Below are 20,822 nucleotides of genomic sequence, written 5' to 3'. Positions count from 1 at the left end.
CTAGAGGAGCCAGCTGATACTTAACAGACAGTGTGTTGTAGCAGTCAAATAAACCTAGGTTCAAGTCCTACCCATTCCATTAACTGCTTGTGGGAAAGTTACTAAAATTGTCAGAGCTTCAAGTTTTTTTTAACACCAAAATAGTGATGATCTCTGCTTCATGTAATTTACAGGAGAAAACAAATGTAAAGCATCTTTGTACAACTTCTTCACTTAATAAATGTTAGTTTAAAAAAAGAAAACTTAAGGGCAATTTATTGGAAGAAAAACATCAGAATGTGAGCTAGAAAAATTTATATCAGTGGTAACAAAGGCAGACAGGTATACTGCCTTTGTATTACAATATAAAGTGACTTTACCTCTATATTGATTATAAATCCTGCTGTACTTAAAATTTTTTTTCTGCTTGACTTCATTCTTTTTTTCTTTTACCTATTTTCAATCTGCAAATCTGGTGTGCTATTTAAAGACTAACATAGATTGGCCATCTAGGCTAATGACCAGAATTCCTCCCAATATTTGTTCATACTTTCAACCAGTAGGTATTTATTGAGCACCTACTATGTGCTATGAGAGACAGCAAGGATCCAATACGCAGACTGGTTTCTTCTTTGCTGGGAAGTATAGTTCAATTGGTGAAAGAGACACACAGCCTCCTACTGCAAGATAATTGAAGGGAAGTACCATTTCACACCTTGAAAGTTCAGTTACCTTATGAAATATTTCTTTGCCACATCATTGGCAAAAATGTTTCTGAATGAAAGAAAAAAGAAACAAAGGAAGGGAAAGAGAAGGAGGGAAGTGTGTCACCAGAAAATAAAAAATAAATGTGAATATGCTAAGTCTCTGCCCCTTCCTCATTGACATTTGACAGCAATCCAAGTAGACCTACCCTCCCCCCAGTGCTGCCACAGGATTAGTAAAGTATTCACAGGCAGAGTTTATTGAATAACCTTGTTAATGGTGACCTTCCTGGAAACTGCCAGAATCTGAGGTTTTCCACCCCCTCCCCCAGCCCTTTGAAGCAACAATGCTTTATCAGCTTTTCTACATAACGACCTATGGAAATGAGCCAACCAGGGAAAAATGACTCCATTTACTTAGCTCTGAGCTACAGATGGCCCTGTGAACACTGAGCTAATGGAAAACTAACACAGGCTGGTCCAGGTCAACAGCTGTTTCCATTGTAATTGCGGCCTGTGAGACACAGGTGTATTTCATGGGCCCTTATGTAGACTGCCATCTGTTCATGAATGTTTTTCATTTCCTTTAAATATGAGGAAAGATACCAGGAATTGGAAGTGCAAGTGTATTATGAACATCAACTTTCCTTTCTCAGGCCTGCGTGGTTGAAAAGCCCTCCGTTTGATTTACATCGTGAGCAGGTGATTCTAAGGCCCAGCACCTCAAGCCTTCTCATTACTCTTCTATGTGAGATAGGATTTTCCATCATTCTGCTTGAAGATTTGTTATTTATGTGTTCTCATAATTTAATCACATTAAATCTATCCAGTGTAATAGTTGCACCATGTAGTAGAAGCAGTCATTAAGCATTTACAATCTGAACTCTTCACTATATTCCCAGCCTAAATATGAAGATGGCACAGACAAAGCAACAGTATTTTCCATTCCTAAGCCTACCCATACTGTGAATCAGTGCCCCCTTCCCTCTGAATTTCAGTATTCTGAGTCTAGAGACTAGATACAGTTGTGGGGGAGAGAGTTGAAAGACCAACCTGATCCTGCAAGGGTGTTTGGCAGCTCCAGACTGCTCTTTTTCATTTATCAGAGTTCTTATTGCCTGTAGTCCCATTTTGGGGCCTTTAGCTGAAATTACAAGATAATAAAAAAATTCCATCCAATACCCTATTATACATGTTTTTTCTTCTTTTTTATTCTCTCTTTCACTCCAGAAATATCCAGCAAATACCATGGCTATTTTAGTCATTGGTTTATCCCCAGAGCCTCTAATAGTGTGTGGTTCTACTACTGCCTAACACAATCTTCTTTTGGGCAAATCATTTAACTTCTCTGGGTTTGAGTTTCATCACTATTTACTAGATTGCTTTTCTACAGTAAACTCTAAAAGATGGTTAATGGCTCCTATTAGCACTTCCATATCACTAGAAAAATGATGATACTCCTTAGTCATTTGGATCCTCTTTTATTTAGTCTGAAGTATATAAAGTTACATTTTGAAGGTCAAAAACAGTTGAATAGCAGTAATTTCATATGACTTAACCTGACTCATTCCATAAATTTTTATTGAGCACCTCTTCCTTATGTGCTAGGCACTGTTGTCAGATATGGGGAATATAGTTAAAAAAAAAAGAGAAATAAAGTCATATTTTCATTGACCTTTCATTCTTACTGGGGAAAACAAAGAATAAACACATTAACAGATGAAAATATAATCAGTCAATCAGCAAAGGGCACCAGGAAGAAAAATAAAGCAGGATAGAGACAGAGTTACTTGAGGACTCCTGGAAAGAGATGGACTAAATGAAATTTACCTACTGAATGTTGAGACTCTCAGCCATTTTCCCTTACTTGGTTCCAGGATTTCCGGCAGTGGGATGATTAGATATTAGAAAGAGGATTGAAAGGCTTTCCTTCACTGAAGAATATGATTATCTCAAGAAGAAAGATCTAAAGATATTAATGTTGAGTATTCATTAACAAAATGGCTCAGCCAGATCATGTTAGAAGGAAGCCCAGCCACCCAGCTTCCAAAAGAGATTTTTTGGGTCCAGTGCTTAAATATAAACAGGCATCCAGGACTATCAGATATTTGAGGATAGCTACTAATTAAGGTTAGAGAACAAAGCCAATAAGCAAAACGATTACTTAGAGGAAACAAAGACTTTACAAGGAGAAGAAAATGTCAAAAAAAAAAATTTGATATCCTCAGAGAAGAAATAGATATTTAAATGTTTAAATAAAAATTTAGAGGGTAAAACAATTTTAAGAAATAAAAAATGCTGAAAAAAGGGGAAAAAGTCAGTAAAAAGGTTGCATGATAATCTTTCAGGAACTAAGTCAAAAATACAGAAAATATTAAAAAGTCAGCAAAAGTATAAAAATCAGCAATAAAAAACATATAAAATATGTAGGTAAAATAGACAATAATCCAAAAGGTTATCCAAATAAAAAAAATCTAAAATAAAGAGAATATTGAGGAAAGGAATAAAATCACTAATTAAATAATTCAAAGAGTTACTGATAGACACAGCATTGTGAACTTTCAGAACTCTGGACACAAATGGCATTTTCAAAAAGGGAAGAGAATAGGGTTTGCATGGCAGCAATAGTAGATTTTAAGAAAAAAATGAAGCAATATTTTCTACTAGGAGAAATTCTCTCCAGCTTAAAATTTTATACCCAATTAAATGTAGGGGTAGAATAAAAATATTTTTAGACAATTAAGTTTTTGAAACATTAATTTGAGACTTTCTCAGAAAAGTAATACAACAGGTTTTCTATACAAGGAGGCAAATCAAAAAAGTTGTTCGTATGAAAAATACAATAATTAACAATAATACAAAATAAACTTTTGTGTACTCACGACTGTAAACCTACTTTTGCCATTACCATATACACAGGATCCAAGGCACAGGGGCTATTGAGAGAGGGAATAAGACTCCCCCTGCACACACAGTGAAAGGAAACGCCAAGCTCACAGCTCTGCAGCAGGCTTAGAGGTCAATCAGTCCCTAATGGAGTGGGTGGGAGGCTCTGAGAGTAAAGATGGAATGCTTTTGAGATTTCTACACTACAGAGTGGGTTTAGAGAATAACTATATAAAAATTAAAGCATTTTTCCACTTTTCAAAATGATTTTTTTTTTTTTTTTTTTGAGATGGGGAGCGAAAGAGATGGATTTGCTGTTCTACTTATTTATGCATTCATTTACTGTTTCTTGTATGTGCCCTGTTGGGGGGATTGAACCAACACACTTGGAGTATTGGTACAAGACTAACCAAGTGGGCTACCCTGCCAGGGCTTAAACAATTTTTTCAGAGAAAATATAATTAGTAACTCCAGAGTAAAACAGAAAGTAAAAGGAAGGGAAGAAAAGGATAAGTAATTAGAGTATATGGTATAGCTGTGAAAATATTTATATAGTACTATGAGAATATTGAATATTAATATAATCAAATTAATTATATGTGGATGAGAGGGACACCAGGGAGAGGGTATAAAAGTGTTTTAGACCTTCACCCCCATAGTGGGAAGTCAATGTAGTCAATGTTTAATGCCTAAAGCCAAGATTGAGAATATACACACACACACATGCACACACACAAATATATTTAAAAACTGTTCAAATTTTGAACTATTCAAAAAGATGTTCAATTCTGAGACACTGGTTCATATTTCAAAATTTCTATAATTGGATATGTCTCAACCCATAGAGTGTTACAGTGGCAGCATTTATTGCAGTATAGAATCATAGACGTTGTTGATTTAATAAAAATTCGGTCATTATCAGAAGAATCAGATAAAGGAGTTCAAAGTGGCTATCTCCTGGAAGCAGTAAAGAAAGGGAGGATAGCAATAAGGGACTACTGTTTTAGTAACAACTTTTTGAAATTATTTGACTCCTTAAATTATGTATACGTATATTTTATTTTAAAAAATAAATGTTTTTAAAAAAACTCCTGTTGGTTGCTTTGTGGAGAAGTGTCTCTAAGAGGGCAAAATTGTGAGGAAAGGGATGACTATGAGCTCTTGCTTAGTCCAGAGAGGGACTGGTGATGGCTTGGGCTAGACTGAGAACAGCGTAGGTAACAATAAAAGGTCAGATTCTGAACATATATTTTAAATAAATCTGACCACATTTACCAATGCATTGAGTGTGAAATAAAGATGAGAGTCAAACATAACTGAGCGGTAAGAAGAATGAAGTTTTAATTACTTGAGATGACAGGAAAAGCAGAAGGAAGCGGGGAGATCAAGAGTGCAGCTGTCATGCCCGTTTGGATGCCTATTAGACATCTAAGTGGAAGTGGATAGTAGGCACACTACCTACACAGATCTGGAGCTCTGTTCTAGCTATGCTGAAGGTAAAATTTGAGTTTGACTCTTCACTTCCCTACCCGGTCCCCGCTTTAAACAGTATGGTCATTTTTTTATTTTTATAGAGAGTAATAAACTAAGTCTTAGTTTTGTTTAGGCACTTAAAGTTGCTAAGTATTCTTTTTTAAAATTAATCATTTGCAAGTGTTTGCCTCTGTCTGGTATTGTCAGCAAATGTTGACCATGACCAGGTAAGACTGCATACTTGTCCAGAAAACCTAAGCATGCCTTACCTAGACTTGTTATTTTTGGCAGAATTAATTCTAGTCTAGGTATTTTTAAAAAGGGTTTTATAACCCCACTGGTAGAAACATACTTCTTCTTGGAGAAAATGTTAAAACCAGATCCCCTATTGCGCTGAACCATGGATGTCACATTTCTAACGTAACACAGCCAAACCAGCCTGCTGAAACCCCTTGTACAGTTGACAGGTACACTATTAATCAGTTACATTATGTCTAATTCCCTGAAGCTCCCTCCTCACACATACACTCACCCCAAGGCAATTAAAGATAAATACATTCATGTCAGTTAAAGTAACTCTTGCTTCTTTCTTCAGAGTAACACTAAAGTCAGGCCCTGATTTTAACCTCAAATCAGACTTTTTAAAAAGTAAGATCTAATTGATACAACATTGTATGAAGTTTAAGGTATACAACATGTTAGTCTGATACATTTATATATGGTTATAGTCAACAATACTGTTTTATAAACTTAAAATTGCTAAGAGACGAGATCTTAATTTTTACCACACAAAAAGGAAAGATAATTATGTCATATGAGAGGAGTTAGCTAACACTCAGATGGTGATCATATTGCAATATATAAATGTATCTCATCCGGTTTTTTAGTCTACACTACACATTTCTCCTTTAACACTCTGAGAGCCACAAAGGAAATTCTTCCTTTCTAACCAAGGAAGCATATCAAGCTGATAAAGTCTTAACCACCATGGAGAAAGACTCTTTGAGGACTTCTTCCTTGGCTACCACATTCTGCCCACCTCATGGGTGATGAGCAGATCTGGTAGACCCATCCACTATCCTAAGCATTGGAATGATCCTCTAAAATGTGATTGGCAGCATGGGGAGCACACGCAAATGCTAATCTAAGATGAGGAGTCAGAGGAAAACAAACGTTCAGCCTCAGTTGTTTTGGTCTCTGTGGCCGAAGACATTTGTTAGTTTACCTTCCTCAGCAACAAACAAGTGCTGGTGAGAATATGGAGAAAAGGGAACACTAGTGCGCTGTTGGTGGGAATGCAGACAGGTGCAGCCACTGTGGAAAACAGTATGGCATTTCCTCAAAAAACTAAAAATGGAACTGCCTTTTAATCAAACAATTCCACTGCTGGGATTATACCCAAAGAATTCTGAATCACCAATTCAAAAGAACCTATGCACCTCTATGTTCATAGCAATGCTATTTACAATAGCCAAGTGCTGGAAACAGCCTAAGGGCCCATCTGTAGATGAGTGGATCAAAAAACTGTGGTACATTTACACAATGGAATCGTCGGCGGCGGCAGCCGTCCGTCTCGAGAGACGATGGTGTAGCTTCTTAAGAGTCTATCTGCACCGCCGAGAATGGCTGTGCAGTCCGACTCGGGAGTGACACCGTATCTGTCTCCTCCCGTGTTGAATTGACATCTTGCGATGACGCTGAAGCTACAGAGCCTGGGCAGGGTGATATGGAGGGTCTGCTGTTGCCCATGCAGCAGACCCCCCCTCTCTTCGCAGCTGAAGGGTCCAAGGGAAAGACGGAGTCAATACAGCTTGGCTTCAGGTGCGCCGCAGGAGTTGCCGGTGTTGACTACAACGTCAAACCGCCTTAGGGACTCCGGCTCCGGATTTTCTGTCGGGGTTTACTCCCTTAGCCTTTCCCCTGAAGAGGTATGCCGCAAGGCAGCGGAGGTTTTTTGGAGTCAGAGTTTTCCTTCTCTGATGTGCCCTGACTGGAAGATCGAACCAGCGACACTTAGCTCGCAGGCCGACGCTCAATCCACTGAGCTAAACCAGCCAGGGCCAACACAATGGAATGCTACACAGAAAAAAGAAAGAACTCCTACCCTTCACAACAGCATGGATGGAACTGGAGAATATTATGCTAAGTGAAATAAGCCAGGTGGTGAAAGACAAATGCCATATGATCTCACCTATAAGTTGAACCTAATGAGTAAAACAAACGAGCAAAATAGAATCAGAGATGTGAAAATAAAGAACAAACTGACAATGACCAGAGGGGAGGGGGAAGGGGGATAACAAGGGAAAGAAGGGAAAGGGTCTAGTCAAGGAACATGTATAAAGGACCCATGGACATGGACAATGGGGTGGGGACTGACTGTGGGAGCTGGGGGTGGAGAAAGGCAGGGGAGAGCAACTGGAGAAAAATTGGGAAAACTGTGATTGAACAATAATAAAATAAAATAAAATTTATAAAAATCTAGAGAACTTTTCATTTTTTGGTACATTTTTTTTTTGAAATTCTAATTCCTCCATCCTTAAGCACCTGAAATAAAATATTTGATCATTTCTATCTCTACCTCTAATCACTTAAACAAAATATTTGATCATTTTTATAGCAGTATATAGGTGAGTAACCTGTTCAGAAGGAAAACTCTGACTCCAAAAAACCTCCGCTGCCTTGCGGCATACCTCTTCAGGGGAAAGGCTAAGGGAGTAAACCCCGACAGAAAATCCGGAGCCGGAGTCCCTAAGGCGGTTTGACGTTGTAGTCAACACCGGCAACTCCTGCGGCGCACCTGAAACCAAGCTGTATTGACTCCATCTTTCCCTTGGACCCTTCAGCTGCGAAGAGAGGGGGGGTCTGCTGCATGGGCAACAGCAGACCCTCCATATCACCCTGCCCAGGCTCTGTAGCTTCAGCTTCACTGGAGAGGACACTCCAGCGTCATCGCAAGATGTCGATTCAACACGGGAGGAGACAGATACCGTGTCACTCCCGAGTCGGACTGCACAGCCATTCTCGGCGGTGCAGATAGACTCTTCAGAAGCTACACCATCGTCTCTCGAGACGGACGGCTGCCGACGATATAGTCAAACATAAAAGAATAAGTGCGCTATTTTCACCAATTTCCAGTGACAACTTAAAGACTATTTTCTACCAATTTTCCTTGCTACACCCACATTACCTTTTCTTGTCAATGTTTCTTTCTTTTAAAAATGACTCCAGGTATTTTACAGGTGTGCAGTAGAAATACACACCATTTATCAATCAAGATAGGTTGATTACATTGTGGTTGTGGCAACAACTCCAAACCTCAGTGGCTTAAAGCAACATTTTCTTGCTCAATACATTTCCCTCATATGCCAGCTGAGGGCTCTGCTTCACCTTGCTTTGTCCTCACCTAGTGAGTGACCAGGCCTGTGACTGCAGCCACTGGCCACATTGCCAATTGCCAAGGTTCTTAAATTTCCACCTGGAGGGATTTTGTATGTCACTGCTGTTACATTTCTTTAACCAAAGCAAGTCATGTGACTAAACCTAACTGCAAGGGGTCAGATGAGTGTAATTTTTTTGCAAGTGGGATGCAGAATGTTAGTAAACATATAGTCTAATATACCCACTCAACCACAAAGTATAATGCATCTGCTTTCAAAGTCCGTAAGAGAGGAAATTTCTGTACATTTTGTCCAGATGTTGTTTAAAAAAAAATCTAAATTCTGAAATTCAAAGTCCCAAGTCATAGTCTCAACATTTACTTTGTATGTTTGTTAACCAAAAAGCTAATGGTGTCACATCTTATAGATAAATAAAGGTCATCATATCATTAAGTGTTTCTGTTTCAGACCACAGGAAAATGTGTGACATGGTTACCAAGGTTCTCCACTCTTAACGATGTTCTGCAAATGTCACCAGGGGAAACCGAGAGCCATTTTCAGGCTGCAAAAATCAGTTTAATTGTGATTGTGCAACAGTAATTATGCAATTGTTTTCCACCCTTCCTTTCTAACATCATGGGTGACAGTAAACATGCTGTTCCTTTTAACACAAATTCTACATGGCTCAGATAAATATTTGGGGATATATTGGGGCAGCTGAATTTGAAGCAGGAGTAGTGAAAGAAAACAACAGGTCAGGAATCATGGCCTTTCCCTTATAATGTGACAAATCAGGCAGTTTAGTCAGTTGCCAAATGTGTGAGTTGTGTATCCACAGTTTACTCTATCCCCTCTGTGGTACTGTGATGTAATAAGAAATATACATTTTTGGCTTTGTCCCCAGCTACTGTCACACAGATGCTAATAACCTAGGTATTTCTTGAGCAATAAGAATGAGAGTTTTTTTTGTTATTTATAATAAGCCCCTTTCAACCCTACCTGAGTTTATGCTAATGAGGCAACTCTTGGAGAATGGGGCTGGTTGCCAGAGGAACCAACCAAATAATTAAGGGGGTTGGAATTTTCATCCCCACCCACTGACCTCAAGGGAAGGGAGAGGGCCAGGAGGCTGGGTTAAGCACCAAGAGTCACTGATTTAACCAATCATGCCCAAATAACAAAAGCTCCACAAAAGTCCTTACTAAGGGGTTTTGGAGAATTTTTGGGTTGCTGAACTCATGCAGGACATGGAAGCTCCAAACTCCTTCTCTCATATGTTGCCCTGTATATCTCTTCCAACTGGCCATTCCTGAGTTTTATAATAAACTGGTAATTTAACTAAGTTGTTTTCTTAAATTCTGTGAACTGTATTAGCAAATTATCAAACCTAATGAGGGGGTGATGGGAACCTCTAATTTACTGCTCCCAAGTCAGGACCACAGGTGACAACATGGAGTTGTGATTGATGTCTGAGGTTGGCGGAGCTCACTCTTGAGCTGAACTCTTAACCTGCGGGGGCTGAGGTAAATCCAGGTAGTTAGTGTCATAATTGAATTATAGGACACCTAACTGATATTCAGAAAGTTGGAAAATTAGTGTGCGAAAAAACCCACACATTTGATATCACAAGTATCCTTTTCCCATCTCTGTAGGTTCCTGGTCCTCTGTGTAGGTTAGACTCATGGTATTTCTCACTCAGACTATTTCACTAGCTCCCTACTTTTTTATTTTGCCTCCACTCTCTCTTTCCACTCCAACTTTAATGCAGCAGCAAGACTTGCCTTACTAAAAGCCCAGTTCTGAGTGACAGTCACTATCAGAAAGGTGTGCACTGGTGCTTATTGCATACAGAATGCAGTCCAGTCCCTAAACACACCACCCTTCTCTCAACAACTTGGAGTCAAACTATTTTTCAGTCTTTATTTTTCATTGCACCTCAAATCATCTTTACCACTCCGTGGGGCTCTTCCCTGGTTTTAGTCTGCTTTTATTTTCAATGGCCCTCCAGAGGACTTTCCTTGGGGTGTTGGAGGTGGTCGTAATGCATTTCTGGGATGGCTCCTACTACTTGGGGAGTAGGGTGGCTGACTCACATTAAGTGAGGTAGAGATGTCAGAAGAGCCTCAGCATAGTTCTGAGGAAAATGTGTAAAGGCCCAGAGATGTGGGCATGTTTGAATGGTTCTTATATAATACCTGAGAAACCACCCACTGACAGAGGAGGAAAAAATATAGGCCAATTCTATAAGTGGATCAGCTTGGTATGTTGGTACAAACTAAAAATAGACTGTTGCTGGTCTCCCATGTACTGCATAACCCAGACATTGCTGCCCTAATGGAGACTGGAACAGCTTCTTGAAGGGACATCCCCATGAGATTGATGTGCTGCTTTCAGGATATAACACATAGCTTACGTCAGTGGTCACTGTGTGTTGCTCTGTCTCCAACAAGCAGAATATATGAATCTGGGAGCCAAGGGGTGCTATTAGAAAGAATCTGCTTATCTCATTCCCAGTGCCCCACTTGGAACTGAGTCCCACCACTGCCGCGTAAGGGAGCATGGATGTGACTCCTCCCTCAGATAAACTTCAGATGTGAGAGCAGCCCTGGCGGACACCTTATTTCTGCTCTGTGAGCCCTTGAGCCAGTGGCAATGAGCTAAGCTTTGCATGTACTCTTGACTCACACCAACTATGAGGCAGTGTTTGTTATAAGATACTAGGCTTTGGAGAAATTTGTGACTCAGTAATGAAGTCTGAATACAGCCTCCTGACTTGTTTCCCCTTCTGTATTCATTCTAACCTTCTCTAATCTGTCTTCTCAAGGACACCAAACTCTTATTTTAAAAGTGAAATTCAATAGTCATTTTCCTATTTAAACCCTTAAATTGCCTCCTAGTGCTGTTGGAATTAAGTCTGAAGTTCTTAGTCTGGCCTTTGAAGCCCCCATGATCCAGCCCCTGCCTGCTTTATGAGTCTCATTTTATATCATTCCTCACCTCACCTACCCCAATCCAACGGTGGCCTTCCTCCAGGTTTTGGCTGTTGTTTGCTTTCAACACACACTATTGCCTCTGCCTGAGTGTGCACCACCTTACTGTTCATCTGCTGATGGCTACCCTGCTGGATCCCCTCAGACGTAGCCTCCCTCTGTAGGCCCTACTGATCCCAATCCCGACTAAGTCAAGTCCACCTGGTACCTGTCCCATAACACTTACAAGACAAGCAGCATTTGTCACTATTTGTTCTGACCTTTCTGCCAAACTGTAAACTCCTTGAGGGCAGAGAAGAGAACTCCCTTGCAGATATTTTTATCACTGATGCTAGTATAGTGTTACCACTTAATAAGAATTTTATAAGGAAAGAAAGAAAGGAAAAAGGAATAATAAAAATATAATCTTTTGTACTGCATTATAAAATATGATCAATGATCCCATCACCTTAAAGCTTAGGAGGTATACCAAAAGGCATTCAGTGTTTTACATACCAAATATTTAAGACTGATTATTCACATGAAAGTCTTTTCAACCTATTTTATGATAGCAGTTTGAATTATACCAGATTTTATACATTCAAGTGCATATGTATGTTCAAATATTCTTTTCTCAACAAATATCTACTGAATATTTGCTCTGTGACAGGGAATTTTAACCCCTGAACATCAAGGGTAATAATGAAGTTTTTGGGCTGAGTAAATGAGAGGATGGTGATGCTGTTGACCAAGATGAGCGAAGGCTAAGGAGAGGCAGGTTATGGCAAATGTAAAAATACTTTTAATAAACTGAAAACATTATCAAAGCGTGCATTGTTGATTAAAAATTATTGTTGCTACTTCTATTTGGGGGGAAATATAATTATTTACACAATGGTAAGAAAATCAGAATTGGAAGTCCTGGAAACAATACCAGAGGACCAGACACCTAGTGATGGTGATTAGCTAAATAGCCTTGAGTAAATACCTTCCTTTCTGTTGGCTTCACATTGCTCATTTATAAAATGAAGTCTAAATGTCATAAGATTTCTTCTGGCTTAAAAATGTTATTATTGTTTCAGTCTAAACTCCACAAATGCATGAACATTCTCTGAGTGCAGGGATCTAGATTCTATACGTGTATTCAATTTTCATGAAAATTTAGCCCAGCACAAGTAGCAGCCATCTTAGATTGCATTATAGCTCAGGCAGAGTGGCCCCGGGCAAAACATAGGCAAAGGCTGACCTTGGCCTGCACCACTCAGGAAATCTCAAGGCAAGTACACCCAGTGGACAGCTATAGACCATGTCAGAGCAACACCACCCTGTCCCTGCCCAGCTTATCCTTCACAGAAGGCAGAGATTGGTGTTAAGTGGTCACAGCCAGTCCTTGCAGCTAACTGGCCTGAGTAAATCCCTTCACTGACCTGCCAACAGCAACCAAGGCTCAACTACAGAGGAGGGTATACTCAGCCAACATGAAGGGTGTAACTTGAATACCCAGCTTGGATGATAGGGGAGGCTGTGCCATTGGATTCTACGTGACACCTACTACATTAGGTCACACTAGTAAGACAGAGTCAAAGCAGCTTTACCTAATATGTAGAAACAAACACAGGGAGGCTGCCAAAATGAGGAGACAAAGAACCATGGCCCAAATGAAAGAACAAATCAAAATTCCAGAAAAAGAACTAAACAAAATGGAGATAAGCAATCTATGAGATGCATAGTTCAAAACATTGATTATAAGAATGGTCAAGGAACTTAGTGAGGACCTTAGCAGCATAAAAAAAGATCCAGTCAGAAATGAAGGCTACACTAATTGAAATAAAGAACAATTTACAGGGAAACAACAGTAGAGTGGATGAAGCTGAGAATCAAATCAATAATTTGAAACATAAGGAAGCAAAAAAACAATGATGAGAACAACAAGAAGAAAAAAGAATACAGAAAGACAAGGATAGTGTAAGCAGCCTTTGGGGCAACTTCAAGCATTCCTATATTCACATCATGGGGGTGCCAGAAGGAGAAGAGAAAGAGCAAGAAATTGAAAATCTATTTGAAAAAATAAAAAAACTTCCTTAATTTGGTAAAAGAAACATGTAAGTTCCAGAAGCACAGAGTCCCAAACAAGATGGATGCAAAGAGGCCCACTCCAAGACACATTATCATTAAAATGCCAAAGGTTAAAGCAGCAAGAGAAAAGGAGCTAGTTACCTACAGGGGAGTTCCCATAAGATTGTCAGCTGATTTCTCAAAAGAAACTTTGCAGGAAGGAAGGGACTGGCAAGAAATATTAAAGTCATGAAAAACAGGAACCTATAGCCAAGATTGTTCTACCCACCAAAGATACTGTATCATTTAGAATTGAAGGGCAGATAAGGAATTTCCAGACAAGAAAAAACTAAAAGAGTTCATCATCATCAAACCATTCTTATATGAAACATTAAAGAGACTTATTTAAGAAAAATAAGATCAAAACTACAAACAATAAAATGGCTATAAATACATATCTATCAACAATTGAATTTAAATAACAAACTAAGCAAACAAAAACAGAGACAGAATTATAGGTACAGAGAGCACTTTGATGGTTGCCAAATGGGAGGGAGTTGTGGAGGAATGGGTGAAGAGGTGAGGGGATTAAGGAGTACAAATAGATATGTACAGAACAGCCAAGGGAATGTCATTTACAGTGTAGGAAACGGAATAGCCAAAGTTCTTACATGCATGACCCATAGACATGAACAATGGTGAGGGGATTGCCTGAGGGTGGTGGTGGGGGTGCTAGGTGGAGGGAGCAATGGGGGAAAATCAGGACAACTATAATAGCATAATCAGTAAGATATAATTTTTAAAAAATGAAACTCAGTTTCATCCACCTATAAGTAGTGTCCTTGTGCTGGCCCTGTAAAGCTCACAGTTTTTATTTTAAAAGGAAATGTGTAAAAGAAAAAAAAGCCTGTTATGTATGGACATCATAATTTTTTAACTAAAAGTTTTAACTCATCCCTCAACCCAAGAGAAATGAAAACTTATGTTCACATAAAGACCTGTATGTGAATGTTTGTAGTAGCTTTATTCATAATGACCAAAAACCAGAAATAACCCAAATGTCCTTCAACTTGTGAAGATAAACAGACTGTTGTATATCCACATGATGAAATACTGACCAGAAAACAAAACAAACAAACAAAAACCCCAAATTATTAGTACTTGCAACATAGATAAATCTCAAATGCATCCTGCTAAGTGAAAGTATCTAAAGGTTACATATTACATAATTCTATTTGCATATTGTTCTGAAAAAATATGAAACAATGGAGACAGTGAACAGATCAGTGGTTGCCAAGGACTAAGGTGGGAATACAAGATTACTACAAACATGCATCAAAAAGAAACATTTTGGGGTAATAGAATTTACCTCACTATAGTGGTAAAATTGCAGAACTATTCATTTGTCAAAACTCAGAACTGTTTACTAAAAGGAGTGAATTTTACTACATGTAAATTTTTAATGATGGGGGAAAAAATAAACCATAGCATGTCCCAAGAGATATCATGCATTTGCACTGAGTTAAGAATGGCAAGTGGAAGGCAGATTGAACATAAAGCATTGATCATGAAACCCAATGCTAAGTCAAAAGCTGCAAATAAGCCTGATGGAACAGTCTCACGACCCCCTTTCCTGGCAAATTGTCATCAATAGTGCATCCCAGGAAATCACCCACCACATTTATTAAGCGAGCATAGATAAACAATTCTGCAGGCTAAAACCTGTCTTGGGGAAAGGAAAATTTATGTAAATCAGGTCACTGAACCCTGCTGAAACAATGGGAGCAGTGGACTGGGAAGATTCACTGCAATTGCAGATTGATTAAATATAAAAGAGATGTCAAAAACTTAAACTGGAAAATAAAGTGATTTGCAAAATACAAATTGAATTTCATTCCTCTAACCACCTTCATACACAGAAGCCCAACAAGTCAACACAGAGTAACAACTGAAGAGGAAAGGCAAGCTGCCCACAGATCATCTATGTTGAAATGCTGACCCCTAGTGTCTAGAAGACATTAAAACATGTGATTCTGTGCTCAATGACTAGATCCGGTTTTTCCAGCTGCTGTGTAAGTAATAATGAAAGAACCAATACAAGCAAATTCCAAATATAATTCAGCCTAGGAAATTATACCTGGCACAAAAAAAAAATGTGTATTGGCTTTACTTCCATTCACCTCAGCCTGTCTGCCATCCTCTTTCCAGGTATTAGTCACTTGTTCCATTTCTGCCAGGAAGAATATAGTCATCAGATGCAAACTAAGCCAGCATATATATCCTCACAAACCCAAACAAAAATAAATGAGGATATAAAGAAAGACAGAGTATATTTACTTTCTCAATAGGTTATCATCCAATTGTTAGCATATTTATTGTGCTTACTACCTGATTCCCCGTCCCAATACTCCCTTCCTTCCTATATTTATTGCCTTCCAACAGAAACTGTGCCCGTGAATCTTCTTTGTTGCTTTAGGGCTTGTTGTACTCTTTAATAATTGTTCCTTGGTCGCTTTCCCAATTCACCTAAAACGTGGATCTGCCTTAGAGTTACCATCCTGACAAAAGCAGGGCAGTTATACTTCTACCAAGGCCACAAGGGTTCATGCAAAATGATAGCTAGTAGGAGTTTTAGTCCAAGTCCTTTTGTCATCAATTCACTCAGTGCGTATGTATTGAGCATTGGCTTATCTAGGTGCTGAGATACATGTTTGATCAAATCTAAAGCATCATCATTTATACATCAGTCCGCTGTTTCTAGACCACTGAGAAAAATAATGCTAATTAAACTTGCTACAATGCCTAAAATGATGGCCTTGCACCTTTGAAATTTACTTCATATATCCTCAGAAATTGGGCACTCTCTTCTGCTTTCCGCTGCAGTGCTTAGTGAGTTATAGCCCATACTTTTGTGTGTATCTCAGAAAATGGAACTCTGCTTTATCTACTTATGTGCAGTCTCCTTGTAGAGAACCTATAACACATATGGTTGTTGCTTTAAAAGGAAATGCAGAAAGGGGAAAAAAGCCTGTTAGGTATTAACAGCATAACTTTGAAACTAAAGGATATTTTAACTCCCTCCCTTCTAAAAATATAGAATGGACTTTATTTCAGAATATAGAACAGAACTTTAAACTGACAACATTTAACTTAATTTTTTTTAAAAAAATCAATAAATTGTCTTTACATTTTCATTTTGCATTCAACAGTTAAAGAATTTATTTTGGCCAGGTGCCAGTACTGTGAGAGCCATTTCAGAAATTGTGATCAACAGCTGAGGGCTTCACTTTTTTTTGTTTTTCCTTTGTGTCTTCTTTAAGAAATTTTTAAATCTATGTATGCCTTATTTTTAAGGTGAAATTAACATTTTTTTGCCATCATTTAAATAACTGAAAACTATGTATGGGTGTATTGTAAATGTTGCTATTTAAAATAAAACTGTTATATCATGGATCCTTGTAAAAATATGAGAATTGCAATCATTCTTTTAGTGACAAAATACTTGCTTCAATACTAAATGTAAGAATCCTCATAGCCCTATTCCCACGCCTTTCTTCATACACAATAACTTTTTGTTTCAATGCTTAATCACAGTATCATAATTTTAAAGACACTTTAAATGGCAATGTAACCCACTCATGCAGTACCAAGAATGTACATAACTTGTATAAAGCAACGATAACTTGGACAACTACAACCAGGTTTCTGTAGATTCAGGAATTTGCAACATGGCCAATAATGACTGTGAAACATATGACGATTTTAATGACTTGAAAATATAGGAAATGTACACCTTAGAATTGAGGAAATGTGGTTGGTTGACTTGAAAGAGAGGGAAACATGGGTAGCTAGCTCAGGAGAAAGAGAGAATTCAGTCTTATTGTCTAGAGCAGCTGCCTTTTCATTTTAGATTCAGGATCTTTCCTTGAAGGAGTCTCTCCACATACCTCAAATTCAGGCCTGGCTCACAGGTGGGCAGCCAGTAGGTGCCAGGCAGCAGTGGGTCTCCTCTGCTCCGTGGTTCTCCAGGTCCGATTCCCAGACCAGCAGTCTCAGCCTCACCTGGGCACTTGTCAGAAATATAGATTGTCAGCCCTGACCCAGACCAGCTGAATCAGAATATTTGGGGTGGGCCCTGCACACAGTGGTTTAATAAGCCCTCCAGGTGATTTCCATGCAAGCTGAAGTTAGACCACTGCCTCCCAGAAACTCCAATTGATCTCACTTGTTTATTAAGTCTTACTGAAATTTCCAGATCCTTCTCAGGTGTTCTCAGAGGAAGTTAGGAAGGAAGCTTGGGTTCATGCTGGAGCCAGAGTGTCCAGGAGGGCACATCTTGAGGCCATCATGGTGGCCTCAGCAGAAGCAGTTAGTGAGAGAAAGGATCTTGGAGAGAAAAAGAGTCATGGGTCCAGCTTGGCTTCACTTGTAGAGTTGTACACTGTCACTCCCAGTTGTTAAACTTAGGGGATTTGAGTTGGTTTTACTGAGGCATTGACTTCTAAGGTGAAGAGGATTTGTGGGAGGGGAAGGTGTTAATACTGTTACCGAACAGCAAGTCCAGGTCCCGCTGCCTGCCGCCACCCTTTAGGCAAAATTACAGTCAAAGCTTTAGTGATAAAGGAAAGGAGTCTTTATTCAAAAGCAGTTACTTAAGCCTAGCAAGTCACAGCTTTAATTACTTAAGCTATCAATTAAGGCTAAACTCTAACACCTGGGTTCTCCTAGCTTTTCCTCAGTTAGTTTCTAAAGGGTTAGTTTATAATCTAAAACAACATAACACACAAAAGTTACCCAATTCTGGAAGAATGGCAGACTTCTGCCCCAGAGCCTGTTCTCTCTAGAACACACAAAGAATAGACCTGCCACCCTCTGCCAGTCCAGCCTGATCCTAGGCTGTGCCAAGAATTCCTTCCCGTACAGGCATCCTTGAGAAAGAAGAGCCTGACAGAGAGCCAGCTCAGGAGCCAGAAAAGCTCTTAAGCCAAAGAGCCAGCCCTCTTTTTATTTCCATTGGCTCTGGAGGCCTTAAACTTCTCAGCCAATCCCATCCCAGACTGCTTTCCATTGCCTTGACAAACTCCTCCTTATGGCCCCTCCTACTTTTCCCCAGTGATCTGATCAGATCTCTCTGTATCGATACCACCAGATAACATGTGAAAAAATTCTTCCCTTTCAATTTCCCTATACTCCCCATTATGTCTAGAGAAAGTCTCCATTTAGTTTCTTTAGTATATCTTTAACACTTTCCAGAGAGAGAGAAGGAGAAATCAAGAGAAAAATCCTTAAGCCTAGTGCTTTGGCAAGCTCTAGTTTTACCTAGAATTCAATAGTTTCTTGTTTTCTCCATTATTTCTCTTTATGCTTAGCATCTACTGTGGCAGAGGAGACTGATTTTCCATCTGAAGTCATAATCTAAAAGTTCTATTTTTTTAAAGTTTATTTAAGTGAAAGATGCATCATTTTAAAGAAAAACATCAAGAACATTATAGTAGAGGTGATTTGAGGATATGGTATGTAAATGGCAACCACTATATTAAGGAAGACCGTGGGTTGTTATCCTGGCACTTACACTAATGAGACTTGAAATTCAGCTCCTCTCTTCAAAGAGACCATTTTTATTCCTAATGCAGCCTTTGGGCTGGCTTTCAGAAAAGCATATGCATACTACCCTAGCTTTGCTCAGTTATAATAGGTGATTAAAAACCAACAACAGCAACAACAAAACAAAACAGAGATAGAAAGAAAAACATCAAACAGAAAGAGATTGTGTTGAAGATTTTTTTTTAAAATTTCACCCAAGGATATGTTCATTGATTTTAGAAGGAAAGGAAAGGAGGGAGGGGAGACAGGGAGAGAGAGAGAGAGAGAGAAAGAGAGAGAGAGAGAGAGAGAGAGAGAGAGAGAGAGAGAGAGAGAGAGAGAGAGACAGAGAGAGAGACAGAGAGAGAGAGAGAGAGAGAACAACATTGTATGAGGGAGAAACATTGATCAGTTGCCTCCTGCATGTGCCCTGATATGGGGATCGAATCCACAGCCTTTGGTGTAGGGCACAATGCTCCTACCAACTGAGCCATTTGGCCACAGCGTGATCAAGTTTTTTAGGGTAACATTTTTAAGATAGAAACTTGAGTTAAATGTATGGTAATCTATCCTTTGTAATGAGAAGAGGACAGATAAGATGACACAATTCACTCTCCATTTCTAGTAGCAATTAAAATGCAAATAATTCCCACTGAGAATCATGATTATTTACATGCTGTGCACAAATTCTTCTTTATATAATCATGTAGGCATCTAGGCTTAACAAAATATGGCTTTATTAATCCTAGAGTCAGTATTTTTCTACAGCACTACTTCTGTTCATTTTTTTCCATTTAAATGCATATTATAAATATACACACTAACACTTCCCCATGGCATTTGTGCAGATGGTAGCTTTTAAATTATAAATATAAATTACTGACTACTCAGTTAAGTTTCATTATCATTAAGCAAAAAGTTCAGCATATAGAATTATAGCTGTAATGTAAGTTAATTTCTAATTATTTAATAGAAATTTGTCAGCATATACTTCATAGAGCTTGGAGCAAGTCTTACCATGCTTACTGGTTTGGAATATGTAAAAGTTTCTTGTAAAGCCAAGCAAGTGATAACAAAAGGGGGTAGTAACATCCTGCTATGGAGGGCGATGCTTCAATGAGGGCAGAGATTGTGTAACTAGAACTCTCTTGGCAACCAAAGAGGCTTTGACTGGATTCTTCTCTTTAGCCATTTCTCCTCCTGGAATCCAATAACCACCCAAATAAATAAACACACCATGAATGTTACTGGATTTCAGAGATGACTGAGAGCCAACAAGCTGATTCAATCATTACTAGCAACCTACAGTTCCAGAGATTCAGAGCCAGGACCATTGAGTAACTAGCTCATTAATAATTAATGAAATAAAAACTGAACCAGATTAGTGCAACTCAGAATAAAGATGAAAAACAAATTAACCACCAGAGGGGGTTAAGGGCCGAAGATGCCAACTTGTTTCAGCACCAAGCTCTTTCTACAAAAGGACCTTAGCTGAAATAGAACTGTCTGCCAGAGGCTCAGAGAGGTAAAGCTAGGCTCCTGCAGAAAATGTTCCAGATCCTGAGAAGACAACAGCACAAATTAGAGAATATTGTGTCCTTGTGTAATTGTTGCCATTATGTGTTGCAAAATATAACCCCAGGCAAACAGCAAAGACAAAAGCTTGCCTGAATTTTCTCCTTTCCCTTCACAGTGACTGCTTACAAAGCCTTGCCCAGTCTTTTCCTGTTTCATAACCAATTGCCATAAAGCCTTTTTGTGACACCTTCCCAGGTGAAACGCATGAATTATGGCAA

At 38.9% G+C, this 20,822-nt stretch overlaps 1 long non-coding RNA gene across 1 annotated transcript; it reads right to left on the bottom strand.

Moving 5' to 3' along the window:
- Positions 1-411: 411 nt before the first annotated feature.
- On the bottom strand, positions 412-20,168 carry LOC150008733 (uncharacterized). The gene is made up of 3 exons (XR_016511338.1): positions 20,044-20,168; positions 17,391-17,512; positions 412-753 (listed from the first exon to the last, which is right to left on the bottom strand). It is a non-coding gene; the product is annotated as an uncharacterized LOC150008733 (long non-coding RNA).
- Positions 20,169-20,822: the final 654 nt, after the last annotated feature.

Source organism: Furipterus horrens, unplaced genomic scaffold, assembly GCF_987537825.1.
Source record: "Furipterus horrens unplaced genomic scaffold, mFurHor1.1.pri manual_scaffold_5, whole genome shotgun sequence".
NCBI lineage: Eukaryota > Metazoa > Chordata > Mammalia > Chiroptera > Furipteridae > Furipterus > Furipterus horrens.
Note: the sequence above shows the minus strand (reverse complement) of the source record. Positions and strands in the feature narration are given on the sequence as shown.